Source organism: Pithys albifrons, chromosome 2 (assembly GCF_047495875.1).
Source record: "Pithys albifrons albifrons isolate INPA30051 chromosome 2, PitAlb_v1, whole genome shotgun sequence".
NCBI classification, from domain to species: domain Eukaryota; kingdom Metazoa; phylum Chordata; class Aves; order Passeriformes; family Thamnophilidae; genus Pithys; species Pithys albifrons.
The window spans coordinates 113,939,265-113,956,156 of NC_092459.1; the positions used below are offsets into that span (position 1 = coordinate 113,939,265).

Genomic DNA, 16,892 nt, shown 5'->3' on the forward strand with positions numbered 1-16,892 from the left:
TGTAGATAGATCCTCCTCCTGACTGTCCTCCAACAGACTGTTCGAGTCCAGGGCCATATACCTGTTTTTTAAGGGCACCCTGGCAGGTGAAAGGGGTCGAGAGGGGGTGTTTTTGCCTCTACGACCAGGCACCTGTTTCCATTCGTCCCCATCCCTATGGTTTGTTCCGTCTGCCTGATGGCAGGAGGGGCTGGGCTTCACCACCTCCTGCTGGGCTTCCTTAGGAGTGGAAAGGGTGTGACTCCACCAGTCAATTTCCCTTTCATTCTCCCTTATGTTTCTTTAAAAACAACAACAAAAAACCCCACAAAAAGGCTAAGGTCAGAAGTGAATGAGAAACAACGCGCCTGTGTTTCATCTCTGTTTTGGGAGAGGTAGCAGGAACTACCAATTTGGGCACATCTGAATTTGCAGCAGATATTCTAGTCTATACTGTACATGCAGCTGGTTTCACTAACAAAAAAGGTGCTGTTTGCAAGATGGTTTTGTTTACTGTCCTCCAAAACTTCAGATGCACAGCACTCTCTCCTAATAGCTCCCTTTTGTACAGAGGAACACAGAGGTGAAACCAGGTACATTTTTCAGTTCTCAATCAACTTCCTCGGCAGTGACTCAACTGAGTTCATCACTGAGCTGGAACAGCTGAATGGCTCAAACCACAGAAAAAAAGCATTCTCTGCCTCTGGAAAAGCCTTTTGTTGGAATTTGCCTGAACTTCCCAGCAGACTGTGCCAGTTCCTCGGTGGTTGTTGCCTTGCAGAGGAAGATGACAGCAATTACAGTTTCACCAACCAACATACATTTCTATTTCTTACTGACATAAACTATGTTATCAGATTAACACTGATTTTCCAGATTTGAGTGGCATTATTTTTAAAATATGGCATTTAAATTCTAAAAATCAAAGTTTAAAAACCCAACTCCAACCAAACCAACCAGCAAAACCAAAGAAAGAAGACAACTGAATAGCCTGTCCTATGGAAAAGAGTGGGAAAGTCAAGCCTGCAATAAAGGACAGAGTGGGACAGGATCACACCTGCAAAGGAAAACAAAAGGCATCTACAAAACACAGTCTGTAGTAGTCCTTTTAAAACACATGAGTTACAAGTTTTATCCAAGCTATTCTACCTGTTTTAGCTCAATTAGAAGAACAGATGAAAATTGCCACCTACTCCTTCTCTTCCCAGGTGTTCCTCCCTGACTAACAGAAGGTTTATCTCTATTTCCACAAGCACAGGCTCCTGAGCAAAGCCTGTGGAAGCCACAAAAGTGAGACTGACAACAGTCTTCCACACCTTGAGCTTATTAAATTCTGATTCAGCAAAAGCAAACACCGAAATAAACTCAGGAAAGGAGTAACTCACACGGCCATTAATGAAAACAGTCCCACAAATAACACCCTACAACATTCAACAAATCAAATTCCCTCCCTGAAAAATCATCTGTTGAATAAAATAAATTTAAAGGCCTGTTTTAAAACCTGTGAGGGGAATAAAATACTTTAGGTTTTGCTGTTGTTGAGATTACCTAATATTTATTTATTTAAAAAAACCAATAAACTGTAAACACTTATCTAGGAAAAACAATCCTTCTCTCGAAGAGCTGAAAACTAAACATTCATCAACTGGAGCTGAAGTAACTCCACTAATAACAAGGAAATGCACTGAGAAAGATCTTTTCATCCTCTTTTCCTATAGTTCCCAAATAAACAAAGTGTGGGAATATGGCTGGGCAAGCTGGAACAAAGCCCTCATGAATATTCATCAAGCATTTGTGCTGCGGCACCATCAGCGCTTGCAAGAAGGGAAACTACAGCTGCACATACCTGTCATAAACCCTGGAATCTGCTCCCCTTTAAACCTACACTGGCAGCAGGGCTGTCTCAGGTGTGTATTACTGCATTTAACAAATCAAAAGGGATAATCACTTATTAGCACGCTGTCAGAAAGAACTGTAAGTTTTTTATTTTTACTCAGGAAGGATGAAAAGAACTGATGTGTCCCAGAGAAGCAGCTTAGTACAAAGAAATTGTACACAAATCCAATTAAAGCAAACAAATAAATATAATGTTAAACTTATCTGGTGGTCCAATACATATTAAGCATGTCTCAGACACCTGTATTTTCATTTCTTTTCATACACATTTATATGTTTAAGAGAAGCATTTTCCCTCCATAAATCTACTGATGTTTCTGTTATCTGAGCCCTCACTTGAGCTGCACAGTAAGAAACAGCATTTAAATAATGCAGAACAGTCACTATTCATACTTACAAAACACAATTTTTCCATGAATTACTTTTGCTGAGTTCCCAAACTAAAATAGCAAACTGTAACTCATTAACACTGGAAAACTTCCATGCCCTCCCAACTTTCCAAAATTTAAACTACTAATATGGAAAGCAAAATATAATAAACCAGGATTAATCTTCAGTTTTATAACAAAAAAATATTGGAGGTCATGAACAAAAAACTATCCTTTAAAGCCTGTACTGTATTTCACTGGAACAGCGAAAAATCCAAATTATTCCTTACAGAGAGCTGGATGGCAGCACCAGGAATAAGTTGTTTTGTAGCTACAACACCTCAAAACATCTTCCTGTGCTGGAAAGTCCCTTCCGAATCCATTTTCTCCTCTTTCTATAAGTTTCAGCTGTGCTTATAAATAGAAAAACTCACTGTTTATAAACACAAACGTATCTGAGTTTGACTCAAGCCAAGGCAGGGCCTGTCACCAGACTGGAGTGTGGGAACAAGTTTGGAACTGCAGGCTGGGACCAAGAGGTAGAAGGTGTGTGAGCTGGGCAGAACCCACAGCATTCCCAGCTCCCTGCACTGAGCTGGTCCAGCACCTCCCAGGGAATCTTCTGGTACCTGGGGACATTTATAAATACAATTTCTTGCATTTCCCCCAGGGAATGTGTCTCACCGCAGCCTCTTGCTTTCCATTTGCTACCAAAAAGGTCTCCACAGACAGAAGTGGCTGAATTCAATTGCGGCCACATTTTCATACCCAAGGGAGTAGGAAGGGGGAAAACACAACGAAATAAAAGCAGCAAGTTCTTAAAATAGGACACAAAACCTGCACCAGACAGCAGGACATGGTGTTTCTAAGAGCCAAATTAATTAACCTCACCCCTCAGCAACTGAAGTCTTCAACTTCCACCCAAACTGCTCTTCCAGTAAGGAGGAATTTTCCTACATTTAGAAGCAATATAAAACAAATGTTGCTTTCATTACTTCTTTTTTCATAAAGCTGTGAGTGACATGGACAAAACATCACAAACAAGAATATTGCCAATCTGAAAGCAAGTAGACATTGAAGAAATCAAGTTTAAGAAACAAATCTAAGAAACTCCTTTTTACTGTGCTCTCCCTAGACCTCCCCAGCAATTCATTTAATTTTATTGTTTCATTTTCCTATTTTTTTTAAACATACTTCTCTCTCCTAGGACTGGGTAACCTTTAAGCAAATCTCCAGCACAAGTGAAATGGGAACACGCCTGAGTGGCTGTTCAAGGGAAAAATGGAACTATAATTTACAGAGCACTGTCTAATGCACAAAGTAAACTGGGGAAAGAAAGAAAGAAAAAAATACCACTGTTTGTTTTGTGGTCTCCTTCTGATAAATATAAAGGGCAAAGCTGAAATCGAACAGTCAGGAGGTGACTTACAAGTGGCCAAATATTACTAAGGGAAAATAAAAGGGAAGGACCACAAGGCAGAGCTCATCCCAGTCCCTGAACACCCCTGGAGAGCTCAGTCTTGAAACTACTAAAAATAAACATTGGAATTATTTGCATTGCACTCTCCTCAAACTGCTTTTGTTCTAAAATGGAACAACCACTTATTTGCTGTTTGGATTTTTTGGTTTTTCTGTTTTGCTCCTTCCTGCCTAAAGATTGGGGGCTCCTGTATTCTAGAAGGGTAACTATATAAGCAAGCACAGAACTACATATAAACCCCCATTTGTAATAGTTCTTAAAATCTCTTTACACATACGTAATGTTTTATATTTTAATTTTGTAAATATTTTTGAATATAAGTGTTATTCAGAGTTATATATTTTGTATTTCCATATGGAGAGGTGCTATTTACAGGTAAGATACACAGAGAAGATACAGATAGATATAATAAAATATTTTATATTTTTTCATTTTCCTTTACAGAATGAAGCATTTATAGTCCACCAGGGCAATATACTACTTACCAAACTCACAGCAAAGGGGCAGGAAATCAGACCAGGAGGGGGGTTTACTTTGTAGACCCTTTCTTTTCCTACATATGGCACGTGTTTCACTGTTAAAGAAAGTTTTTCTGCAATAGAGTGACATTAAGGAGAAAAAAAAGAAACAAACTGCAGCAACATCTACCTTGGAATCTTTTGTTAGTTTTGTGGGGCTTTTATTAAAGTATTACAGACACTTGTGCCGTGGAAGAGCTGGCATTTCTGATTGCACACACACAGCACAGAGGTGAATGTCAGTCCAAGAGTGCATTTACTTAAAAATCAGTAAATACCACGAATGTAAGACCTTTCTCTCACTGACAGGCTTTCCTGTGCACACAGCATTAGTCTGCAGCACATTGGTATGGTTAGAGATGGCACTTTCCTTAAGCCACAAGCAAAGAAAAAGCCTGAGAAAGTATTTTTAGACAAAGCTGACTGGTCAGGTAGGAGGCAGCAAGGAGGGAGCTGCACCATCAGCCAAAGCTGTACTGGATCTCCACCCCTCTGCCCTTCAACATGCAACTATGCAGAGCTGCTGGATTGAAAAAATATCTTGATTTGTATCTTGAAACTTTAAAAAATAAAAAAGGGCAAAAAAAAGATCGAGTTCTAAAGCGGTTTGGCTTTATTTCCCCTGCCACTATTGTGTTCCCTCTTGCTACTATCTGGTTGTGTTTTTAGCCCTCCACAAAATAAAACCAGGTCTACACTGCAGCTATTCCAGCACAGCTGTGGAAAATATTCCACTGTCACTGAGCTAAACAGCCTCCCCGAGTTCATCCTGCAGAGTTTGCCCCTGGGCACATTGCATAGTCTGTCGGCCTTTCCATCCTCAGCTGGAGGCTCTTTCTCTCTTCAGAGAGGAAACTCTTTAGAGACAATAACCCGACATTTCACTGCACTTTGACTCCCTTTGATCCCAAGATATGGCATTTGCATCTATCTGTCCTTCAAAATAAGGCCTGCATAATAAATTCCGGAAAATTATGTTCAAATTAATGGCTTATCTGCAATCCTAAATCCACAGCTCCTTGTTGGTGTTTTGGGGTAAATAATCCCCGGTCTTTGCTACCCAGCCACGCGGGAATTGGGCACAGCCACCATCCTGTCCTCCCTCACCTCTGCTCTGCCAAACTCTTCATGTGTGCCCTCCCTCACGGGCACCCTCTCATTGCTGTAGCTCCTAACTCCAGGCTGCTGTTTCCAAGTGACCCTTCAGCATTAAGGTGCCTTTTCTTCCACGGGGAGCCTGCCAAGGGGAGACACCTGCAGGCTGGTGGGAATGGGCTACGGATCTACTGGGTTTTGGTACTCTGGTTATTCATGTCTCAGTTCTTCTGTCACACAAGTGCAAGTGAGGCTCTCTTTTGCTTTAAAAGACACCATCAGTTATGTCATAACCTCTGGAAATCCAAATCACTTCATCTTTGCTGGCAGGGATACAGCTGTAGCAGCATGAAAAGCAAAGAAAAACCTCTTTTCCAAAGGAAAGTGACTTTTCTGTATCACAATACTAATGCTGTTTTTCTCAGGATAAAGAACTATGGATTTCATTATAAAATTAAACTGTGCTCTTGCCAGCCATGGAAAGCTCCTTCTTGCCCCAGGCGACTGCAGCCTCTGGACCATGAACTGAGCAGGAATATTGCCCTTCCTGCAGCTGAGACAGTGTCTTCGTTTGTATCACATCACTGGTAACAGTGTGATCTAAAACAGCAAAATCGAGGGATTTAAAAGTCTCATATACAATCTAAGCTCCCATAATTTTAGTTTTGCAATTCTTTAATAAAATCAATGTAAAAATGCTTTCAATGAGTCAATACCTGGCGTGGTCATGCACATATTCACAAATTCAGGTCAGTATAGTTCCACTCTCTCCCTACATGGTACTAAAATATCCATGGACAATGGAACACCACCAAGATAAAAGTCCATCTTCTACTGAGTATCTAGACTAAAACTGCCCTAAAACATCTTGTATTAAAACAACTATCTAAGTCATTCAACAGCCGCACTCAATGTTAGGTTCTGACATGTCACAGCTCTCACTCTACAGCAAATCAAATGCAAACTACTTCTTTTCCCTGAAGAAATGTTGCTCAAGAGGGGATTTTATTCTGTAGTCTGTAAGTGCCCTAGAATTGATATGTATATGTTAATGGAACAGTATATAAAGTCACCTCAAAGGCAATTGGTTTAAAATTGTAAACCCCTACAGATGGGATGTAGGGTGACAAGTTAATTTAAAATTAGATATAGTGCACACCTGATAATTGAGAGAAGTGGAGGAGGGAGAAGAAGGTTACTGCTCTATATTTGAAAAGGTGAATCCCTCCTTCATGTGAGGATGAGGGGGAGGAGAGGCAGAACCACAGTGCAGTGGAGATGGAGCTGCAGCTGTCGGGATTTCCAAACAGCAGCACGGGCTGGGAATGGGGGTATTGGTGCTTATGCCTGTTCACTGTGGGCAAAATCCAGACAGATTTAGGGAAGCTGTCAGGCTGGGAGGCAGAGAAGGAGCAGTGAACACCAAGTCTCAAAGTGGAGGATCAGGCTCATCCACAGCTTTCTTCCTGCCCCGTGGAAAGGCAGCAGCAGAAACCCAGAGACAGCACGGCTTTTGTACCTGTCACTGCTCAGAACTGCTCCAAAACCCCCCTGTGAGAATGGCCCTTCCCACAGCACAGAGGCATTTCCCACTGCACCCAAGAAATCCAAGTATTTTGCCATTTGCCCTTCTTTAAGGCCAGAGGGTTTGGTGGCAGGAGCAACACAGGATTGCTGCAGATGATTTCCACCTTTGGCAATTACCATTTGTGGGATGCCATTGCTGTGTGAGACAAATTGTAATACCAAAGCGAAGAAAGAGATATTTGGTTTTCAGCTGTCAGCCACTCACTGCACTTACAGAAAGAACAGCTAGAACAGAGACTATGAGCAGAAAATACAGTCATTGTGGCTTCCTATTTTAATAACAGTTCTAATTGCTGACATTCAATTATTCATACCCAGCTCCACGTTCCTGTTGTGCCAGAACACTGCAGGGACTTTGAAGATAAGAGTTGCCATCCTGCACTTGGAAGTACTTTGTCTTAGAAATTACTTAGGCAAACACTTGTGTTATGAAAAGCCTCAGGAAACTCTAGGTCCATTTTCACACCTGAGAACTGCAGCTGCAGGTAAACACACACAGTCAAGCAAAACCTCCAAGAAAGTAAATATGCAAGCTGGACAGAACATCTCCACAAATGTTTCAGGACTAAAAAAAAAAGCAGAGACAGCAGCTTACTTCAACTCTCCCACAATAAACTAATACAAAAATACAATAAAAACTATGCATCGATCTCCCAGAAACAACAAGCAGCTCTGAATCAGCACACCAAAATAAAATCTAAATCAAATCTCTGTATTGCACTTTTCCCACTTTTACAAAACAGTCAACCTAAAAGCACAAAGATGTAAAAATGCTCTAGACTGGCAAAATAAGTCCTATTCCATAAAAAGACCTATTATTAGCTTTGTCACTGTTCTATTTGTCTTCAATGTCTTTTCTAATAAAACCTAGAAGAATGAAGGGCAATATAACTATTTCTAAATCTCTATGTAAACAAAAAAAGGAATGTCCCTGTTTATTTTTTAGTACAGAACTAAACACCATATCAATATTAAATTATTTAGGGATTGGCCTGTGTTCATGTTGACCTTACCTGCCACTGACTGAGAATTTTCCATACACACCAAATAGGGACTTGCTCACAGGACACAAAGTTGATTTTTATGGTGTCACACAAATTTAGTTTCCTTTCTTAACTAATGTGTACACCAAAGCTTCTGGTCCAGCCTCCAAGTGGCTTTTGTCTTCTCCTGCATTATGAAGGGGAACTTTAAAGGGTGCCAAAATAGGCTTTTTAGAAATCATACCTTGGAACTACTGAACTACTGTGGAAACAATCGGTCAGTCAAACTCCCCTTATGTTAACAACTGTCCAGCTACAGCCCCTTCTGTTAGCTAAGCTTGCACTACACATTTTCTTCAATATTTGCCAAAGATTACTTGAAATAAAACTCTTCAACTTTTCCTCTTTCATTACTAAATATGCTTCAGCCTCACACTATCCAAGGAGCCTCTGTGGAAAGAGCACATCCTATTCTTTGATGCTGCTGGAGAAGAAAGAGGAAAGTGAGGAGAGAAGAAAGAGGAAAGTGAGGAGAGAAGAAAGAGGAAAGTGAGGAGAGAAGAAAGAGGAAAGTGAGGAGAGAAGAAAGAGGAAAGTGAGGAGAGAAGAAAGAGGAAAGTGAGGAGAGAAGAAAGAGGAAAGTGAGGAGAGAAGAAAGAGGAAAGTGAGGAGAGAAGAAAGAGGAAAGTGAGGAGAGAAGAAAGAGGAAAGTGAGGAGAGAAGAAAGAGGAAAGTGAGGAGAGAAGAAAGAGGAAAGTGAGGAGAGAAGAAAGAGGAAAGTGAGGAGAGAAGAAAGAGGAAAGTGAGGAGAGAAGAAAGAGGAAAGTGAGGAGAGAAGAAAGAGGAAAGTGAGGAGAGAAGAAAGAGGAAAGTGAGGAGAGAAGAAAGAGGAAAGTGAGGAGAGAAGAAAGAGGAAAGTGAGGAGAGAAGAAAGAAGTGACATTCTCCACCAGGTGTCTGCATCTGTCAGCAAAGAGAAGGAGCAGAGGAGACTGTAAGAGCATCATCACAACCCCCAGGGCTGTTACCCACACACAGAAACACATGTGCACACCTGAGACGCCCTGGACTCAAGGACAAACAGATCCTCAGTCACAAGCTCAGGGTATATCCCAGGCCACACCTGCAGACCAAAGGACACTCATGTTTTGAGGGCAATTTCTGCCTCCTGCTGAATCAGCTGGTCTTTACTTCCAGTGCAGTGGAAGATTCAAGTACCACACACTGCCCTCCACCCTCAGCACCCCTGTCTCAGACCCACTCTAACCTTTTCACTCAGCAAGTTACCCCTGACACTGCTCTTAGTCTTCCTCACAAAATACTCTTTAAACAGCCTCTCTTTATCCAACAGGGCATCACTGTTGTTCTTATCAAATACATTTATTCAAAATTCCCACATATTTTTCCTTTCGAGTAGTCAGTGCTGTATATTCTGATTCCCCAAGTTCTCCTTATTTTATCACAGGAACTGTGCACAGACCAAAGAGAAACAGTAACTGTTTCCCCCAAATAACAGCTTTCTTCACATGAGATACATAAGGAGTGTCTCTGCAGACCATCATTTATTCCTCCTATCAATGAAGATGCTCATGTCATTTTCAGCCCTTACCTGTCATAGTCATATATAACCACATATGGCCCTGCCTGCCAGACAGAAACTGGGCTTGAGACTATCAACTCAGGAGTTAAAAGCTCTCAGTTTAAGTGTGATGTGTTCTGGTTTAAGTTAATTTTAAGAGAGATAAATCATTAGCAGAAAAAAAAATAATTAAAGTGATATTTGCCTCCTCTCTACCAAATGGTATATGCCACGGTTAGACTGTACATTATAACCACTGATATGTTTGATATCAGCACAAATATAAAGACATAAGATACCCATGTTTCCCTTTTACATCATTTATCTGGCACAGCAAACCCTATTTCATTGCTACTTTTCAGGGCATGGAATATCTTCAGAAACAAAACCAAATTCAAACACATGTGATGCTTTGGACTTTTGAAGGAATTCTGTGTTTTGCTGGCCTTTGATTTCTCACTGAACAGTGACTCCTGTGGTCCGACACATCTGCCCCATCCAAAAAATGTTTACCTACATGCTGCCCTGCCCTGTGACTCAGCAATTCTGCAACAATGCTCTCATTCCCTGCCCCCCGGGAGCTGCCTGTAACATCCCCATAATTGAGAAAGCAAATTCCTCCACTTGAAATACATACAGGGAGACACTGCCCTGCAAAAGGGCTGAGCAACAGTGTGTTGCAATGGTCAGCAAACACAAGAGAGAAGAACTGACTCGTGATGAAAAGCACATTATCCACAACAAGGCCAAGAACTAGTTCCAGTAGCACCAGCCCAGTGGCAACCTCGAATTAGCTTTTCATTAGTTTTAATTTCTGCAGCTCAGTAGGCACAGCTGGTGAATTTCTGGCATCCCAAAGTAGAAGAGCAATGTTCCCATTCATGTCAAAAGAAGATCAGGATTTTCATCTGTTGCCACAGCAGCAAATAAACATGGTATTTGGGTTTTATTTAAGATCCTGCTAATGGCAGAAGAGGGCAAGAAAGAAGTGGCCACATATTTGTCTAATTCAGCAGCATGTATAAACTTTTAACTTGCTTAGTTTTGGTACTAGAACTCATTAGGGAAGCCACAGGGAAGGAACTTCTCCTTGTCCTTCTGCACATACATGGAGAGGAACAAAATCTCATTCTTCACCTAACAAAAGAACCTAAACCAGCCTCCTCAATTTTTAGTGCTTTCTGTTACAGGGCAAATTCAGAGTTCTCTTAAACAAAAGCTGATTATAAATATTGCTTCTCATACAAACCAAATGGAGAAAACAAGATCAAGACTAACTGCAAGCATATTAAATTTAAAATAAGATCCTGAGACACATTTCTTCATATTAATTTGGCATGTTATACAAACCCTTGATGTGTGACTCTACTGCCCATGACATGTTTTAACATAGTTTTTCTTCCCATATTTGCTTGCTGATTGATAAATAAAACTTGACCACTTTTTGAAATTACTCAGTACAAGCAGAGTGGGAGCACCAGCTCTGGTCTGCCTTCCCAGCCTTGTTTTAACCTTAGTGCAACTGGGATGCAGAGGGGAAAGCTGGGAGCAAGAATATTTCTGACTGGATGGTTCCTGCAACAAGAAATACTGGAGATGCAAAGGAACATCATCTCAGTTATCACCATTAAAAAAATCTACAGGGCTTCTCTCAAAGCCCACTAATGCAACTAGAAAAACTGCCCCCTCTGATTTTAGCAAGCTGTGGGGCAAACTCATGGATAAGGGATCTTTGTATTTGACATCAGGGAAGAGTCAACTGATACAAAATGTTATTAATGCCTGTAAAGCATCCAGGCTGGAAAGCTGTCCAGGGATTAGAATAATTAAAAACTATTGAGGCTCTGCCCCTTAAATCTGATTCTACTCAAAACCATTGATTTTTTTTTTCAACTATGAGAAGGATTTGGCCTTGAATTACAATACTCTGATAGCTAAATTTACAGAATTAGCAATACCCTGAAAATGCAGAACCTCAGAGAGAAAAGAGAGCTCATAAAATATAAACCTTATGGGATTGTCAATTAAGATATTTTAGCTTCCAAACTTAAAATAAATGGAAAATATGCCATATGAACCTCTGTAGATACTCAATCATTTTATTTTTATTATATTGAGACCCATAATTGTACCTGGAAGGAAGAAAAAACTGGATCACTTTGTCCCCACTGGTCTAAAAGCACAAGTACCATCAGGAGACATACCTGCCTCACTGGCAGAGTGAGCAGTGATGAGACCTGCATTAGCAAAGCTTCACATGGAAAAAAAATAATTAGGACAGTCAGAAAAATTTCAGAGGATTTAATTGTTCACAGAGCTAGGAAATAAACCCCACACCATTCTGAATGTTTAACAAAATGATACCTAAGTATGAAAAGTGCACCCAACCAGCTGTAAATACTGCCATGGATTTCACCACTTATGCCAAATAAACCTACTTTGGACCCCAACTTTACCTTCTTGTGTGCCCTGTACTCAAAACCTGGGATTTGCTTTGGAAAACTTGTTTCAGACTGTACAATGCAGTTTGTAGGTGGGCTAGAGAAAACAGAACCCTGTGAGCCGTGTGTGTGTGTGTTTTACCAGGTTAAGTTTGACAAATTTGCCTTTATCCCTTCCCATAAGATGAGATGTATTTGCATAGAAATAATCTTCCAGGTAAACCCAGGACTGGTTTGACTGGAGTTAATGAAGTCTCCTCAGTGAACTGGGTGTTTGTGCTGAAGAAAGAAGAGTAATTCACCTATGGAGAGAACTTGAATATAAGACACTGGCAGAGACAAAGGGTAGTAACCATGTACCAAACCTGACAATGAAAAAATAAAGATATGCCAAACCAGAAAACTATTTACAGGAGGACAAAATCAAGATGCAAGCTTAAGTCTCCCAGCAGCCTGGTCTCAGCCAGCTCTTCATTTACACCTGTGGCCAACTGCACCAGAACAGTTACCACAGAAATGTTGGCAAGAGAGAGGCTTTGCTAGAACGGCTTCGTGAGAATTTTTTATAGGGACATGTCCCTGTAAGAGACACTTTATGGGGGCAGCCTTGCTCTAAGCAATGCAACACCTGCAGTAAAGAAGCAGCAGCTTCCCCAATGCAGCTCATAAAACCTGCAGGCAAATTTCTGACAACCTTCCAGTCCCACTTCCATCCTTGTCAATATTCCTCATTTACGGCTCATGTAAAAAGACCAACAAACCATCTGCATCTCTGTTTAAGCAAAGCTTACAGAAAACATGTCACTGAAAAAGGAGTAATGTTTTAAACTAGAGGATTTAAGGAAAAATGCTTCTACACTTTAAAAAGTAATATGAGCTGAGCGAATCAGAGCTATTTATTTCATTGCCTTCTATACCCCCCCGAAGTACCTCACGGAACACACGCACCTGACACAGCCAGGCCTCCAAGTGCAGCAAACAGTTTGTTTACCAGAGACATTTATAATTCAATTTGGAGACATTTGCCAATGTAGCTTTCAGACTGCCCTCCTAATGGGTTCTTTAACAACTCAGGAGATGCACAGTAGCTGTGGGTGTATCAGGATAATCGCTCTCGGGAGCAAATTACTCCATCCAGCCTTTCAGTAGTGCTTTAACCTCGAAATTACAAAAAGAAAAGAGCCTTTTCAAGGGGCACAGACTTCCTGGTTCAAAGGAGGCAAGTCTGGTGGACATGTTACATAAGTGAGAAAAGCCAGTACCAAAGAATTACAACTAATTATATCCTCAAGATTTGCTGTGATGTTTAGAAAACTTTGGGACAGTTTAGATACACCAGTCTGTGGAGTGCAGAGCAGATATGAAATATCCCTCAAAGGAAACAAGAGTGTTTTGGTGGTGGGTTTGACATGTAAAAAAAACAAGATTAAAATTTAGTTTGAGGAAGTTTTGTTAATAACTTTAAATATTTTCTACCAAGTTATTATTTTAAATGACCAGCATATTCAGTTTGGCAAAAAAATCCCAATTATTAGACTACATTGTCAAATTCCAAATAAAACGTACAGACAACTCCAAATGTCAAAACATGCTGGTTTTGCAAGCCTGGGCCCCTTGGAAAGAAGGATACTGACTTCACAGTGAAGTGGAACAAAATGCTTTTAAAAAGAATTCTTAAAAAATAAACCCCCCCAACACATCAGGATCCTCAGACCACTTAGAGAATTCAGGTACAAACTTCAAAAGCCCGAGAGAAGGAAGATTTCTTTTTTCACCTTTCTGTAAAGTGTCAAAATGTGATATTAATTCTTCCTGTTCTCAGAAAATCTAAAGAGGACTACCAGGCTATTAAACCTTCTGGTGGATCATTTGTGGTATGAGTTATTAGCATAATTGGGGGCACACTTTATCCTGACCTTTGCAAAACTTTCATTTCCCAAACGTGATAGATACAAAGTGCTTTTATAATACCAATAATGATTATTTCCTATGGGAAACTGCCAATTATAAGTTGGTGAAAAATGCTATATCAGATGTACATTGAGAAAATGAAAACACCTACCAACAGTCAGACTAATTAAAACCATTCTTCAAACATTAATAAAGCTTCTCAGTTCCATGAAATACAACCTGTACAATTTAGTTCAACTGCATCCTTGTCAGGTCATTCTTTCAACCATAATAAACGTTGGATTAGTGGTTAAAAACAGCATTTCTGGGGAATGTTCACCTTTCCCTGGCAGAAAACCAACACATGTGGGAAGCTGTTCTAACATTTAACCCTCACCTCAGATTCACATTGTTTAGATCAAGTCCCATCAAGTGCCACCAAAGATACTCACCACAGGGAAACAAATCTCATGTTCTGGACACAATTCCTAAAGAAAAAAAAGCAGCACAGCAAAGGTAACACACAAAGACGAGCAATAAGCTGTCAAACAGCATTGTGTTCTGGTTTCATTTGTTCTCTGCAGTGTTGCTTCAGAGATATTACCTCATATTTAAAGTGGCATTTGCTGTAATGTCCCTGCTTTGGTCAGAAGAATTTCTGAATTAAGTTTGTAGGGCCTGATTCCTATTTGTGCTCCTGCCAACCTGCGAACCTTCACAAGATTCTATGACTCTAAAATTAAATGGACCTTAAAGTGAAAGTAAAGAAGTTTTACTTCCATACAGGTACTTTCACAGCACCTCTATATTAACACAGAAAGGTAAATATTAATAATGAAAAAGCTGTTTCCAGATTTTCTGTAACAATAGAAAACACTCCATGCTATCCATCAGTGATGAATAGAGGAAAGCTTTTGATTTCCTCTAAAACACTCACCTGGGAACTGCTTAACATTTCAAAAGGGAACTTTTCCAGTTCACCAACTGTGTTTATACACAATTTATAAGGAAAAAACATATATTCATGGAGTCCAGGCAACCAGTTGCTCAATTAAGACATGTAGAAAAAGTCCAAAAGCAGTAATTTAAAAACACAGAAGATTATTATTTAGATTTTTCTATCTAGCTAGTTGCTTACTACATAGTCCTACACAGAAAAAAGCCAACTAGTTTTCAGGCAGAGATCCTGTCTACAAGAGGACCTGTGGACAGGTTTGTGTGTCCAAATGTTCACAAACAGGAGCTGGAGACACAGACCTGACCAGCTACATCTCCTATAATGAGGTAAGTGAAGTGTTGCTTCCCTCCCATGGGAAGGGCCTGATCGTGAAGCCATTTATAAAAACACTCCCTCCAAAACAATTCTAAATAGTCCAAGTCTCCCAAACGTCCAACTGCCCAAGAAAAGGGCTCTGCAGATCTTGAAAAAGCACAAAAAAGAAATACCTGCAATACCTACAGCAGCTGCAGAGATGTCCTCCCAACTGCTAACCCAGACTGCAAAAGATCTCGTAATGATCCTGCTATAATCCAAATTTTCAGTCTGGTGCAGATCAAAGAGCAAAAACTGCAGTTATGAAATCTAAGTAGATCTACCTGCTACTTTTCATTGTAATGTTTAACAAGCCTTATTAGTTTTGAAAGGAGAAACAACAGTTAAAATATAAACACCTGGAAAGTGGTACGTGTGTCATTAAGCAATAAACAACATTCCACATTTCTGTGTCTTTCCCTTTTGGTTTCAGAAAATAACTTGACAGCAGCCTCATCACCCCACACACTGTACCTCTCCAAACTTGGCAAGGCAGCTCTTACACATTGTGTTTTAGATCAAACAGCTCAATATGTGCTTCAGAGATCTGGCAGCAGCTCTTTGGGGAGTTATTTCCTACTTTTCTGGCTTATGCAACCTGTCGAGTTTGGAAAATTTACACTTGGTAGATCCAAAGTATGTACACACAGAGGGAGGAAATAATAACAGCTACAAGTATAAATGAAGCTTTGAATGTAAATTTGATTTCCCACAGATATTTCCATTGCCTCCAAGAAATGATTCTGATGTGGAATAGCACGTGGCACCTTCTCAGATTCCAGTTTTCACAGGTACTGCAATCCAAGAGGACTTTTTGGACCAAGAGCTGCCAGGAGGGCCAGCTCCATAACCCTCACACCCCCACACTGCTCCTGTCCTCTAATGCAGCACTTACCTTAAGAGCAACAACACTGCAACAGATAAGGTATGAACATTACAACAAAAGCTGGCTCTAGGAAAGCCACTGGACAGTGTGAAGCTTTTCCTTTGATTACAATCTGTTTGCAGGTTTATTTATTGTTTTTACACTTAACCAAACATTGCTCCTCTAAACCAGACCACAAGTGCAGTTAGAGAAAACATCCCTCTGAAATTTTCCATAGTTGTAGGGTTTAGAGAAGTTGGAAATACTGGAAGAAAAAAAAATCCTTTCAAAATACAAGGCATTTTTTGGCAAAATTTTTGCCATTTTCCTTTTTGCTTCACCAGAAAACAATAAGGGCTAAAGATGAATACACTATTTGTGTGACATATGGATGAGTTTAAAGGGAAGTATCTAAGAGGCAAGTAATGGTGTATTAGCAGCAGGTCTTGGCAGACAGTTTCAACAGGAGAAGGGAGTCAGAGATGAGTAAAACACTTTGTCCAAACTCAGCTGTGCACATGACCTCTTGCTTTCTTCCCCACCACAGAAGTATTTCCTGTATCTGACAGTTTTATTATTACATTTCCCACTTTTCCTACCTTGCTTTCTTTATTTTGCAGCTCTCCTCATACCTTTCAGATCATCCTGCTTTCACTCTCCATTGCTCTTTTTCATATGCTTGGCCTCAGTTGAAGTCAGGAGGAAAAATCCCACTGACCTGCCTGCAAAGGAATCCCTTGGGAATGTGGGAATGTCACTCACCATCTCTGCCTCTGCCACCACTGCCCCTCAGCTCTGGCACTGAGTCATCCCATCTCTGTCCAGGCTGAGAAACTACAAAGGGAATAGTTTCCTTCACTCCTTTCTACTCTACTCTCTCCACACTCCTGCTGGTTACT

The 16,892-nt window shown here is 40.4% G+C and overlaps 1 protein-coding gene across 6 annotated transcripts in view; it reads right to left on the reverse strand.

The window, feature by feature from the left end:
• Nucleotides 1–16,892, reverse strand: part of PLCB4 (phospholipase C beta 4) — a 188,127-nt gene that overhangs the window by 146,761 nt on the left and 24,474 nt on the right. The window contains exon 1 of one of the 6 annotated variants that reach the window (XM_071582147.1): nucleotides 14,269–14,337. The exons of the other annotated variants lie outside the window; for them this stretch is intronic. The gene's annotated coding sequence lies outside the window, so the exon portion shown is untranslated. Of the gene's footprint in view, nucleotides 1–14,268; nucleotides 14,338–16,892 lie in introns of those variants that run through there. 6 annotated transcript variants of the gene reach the window in all.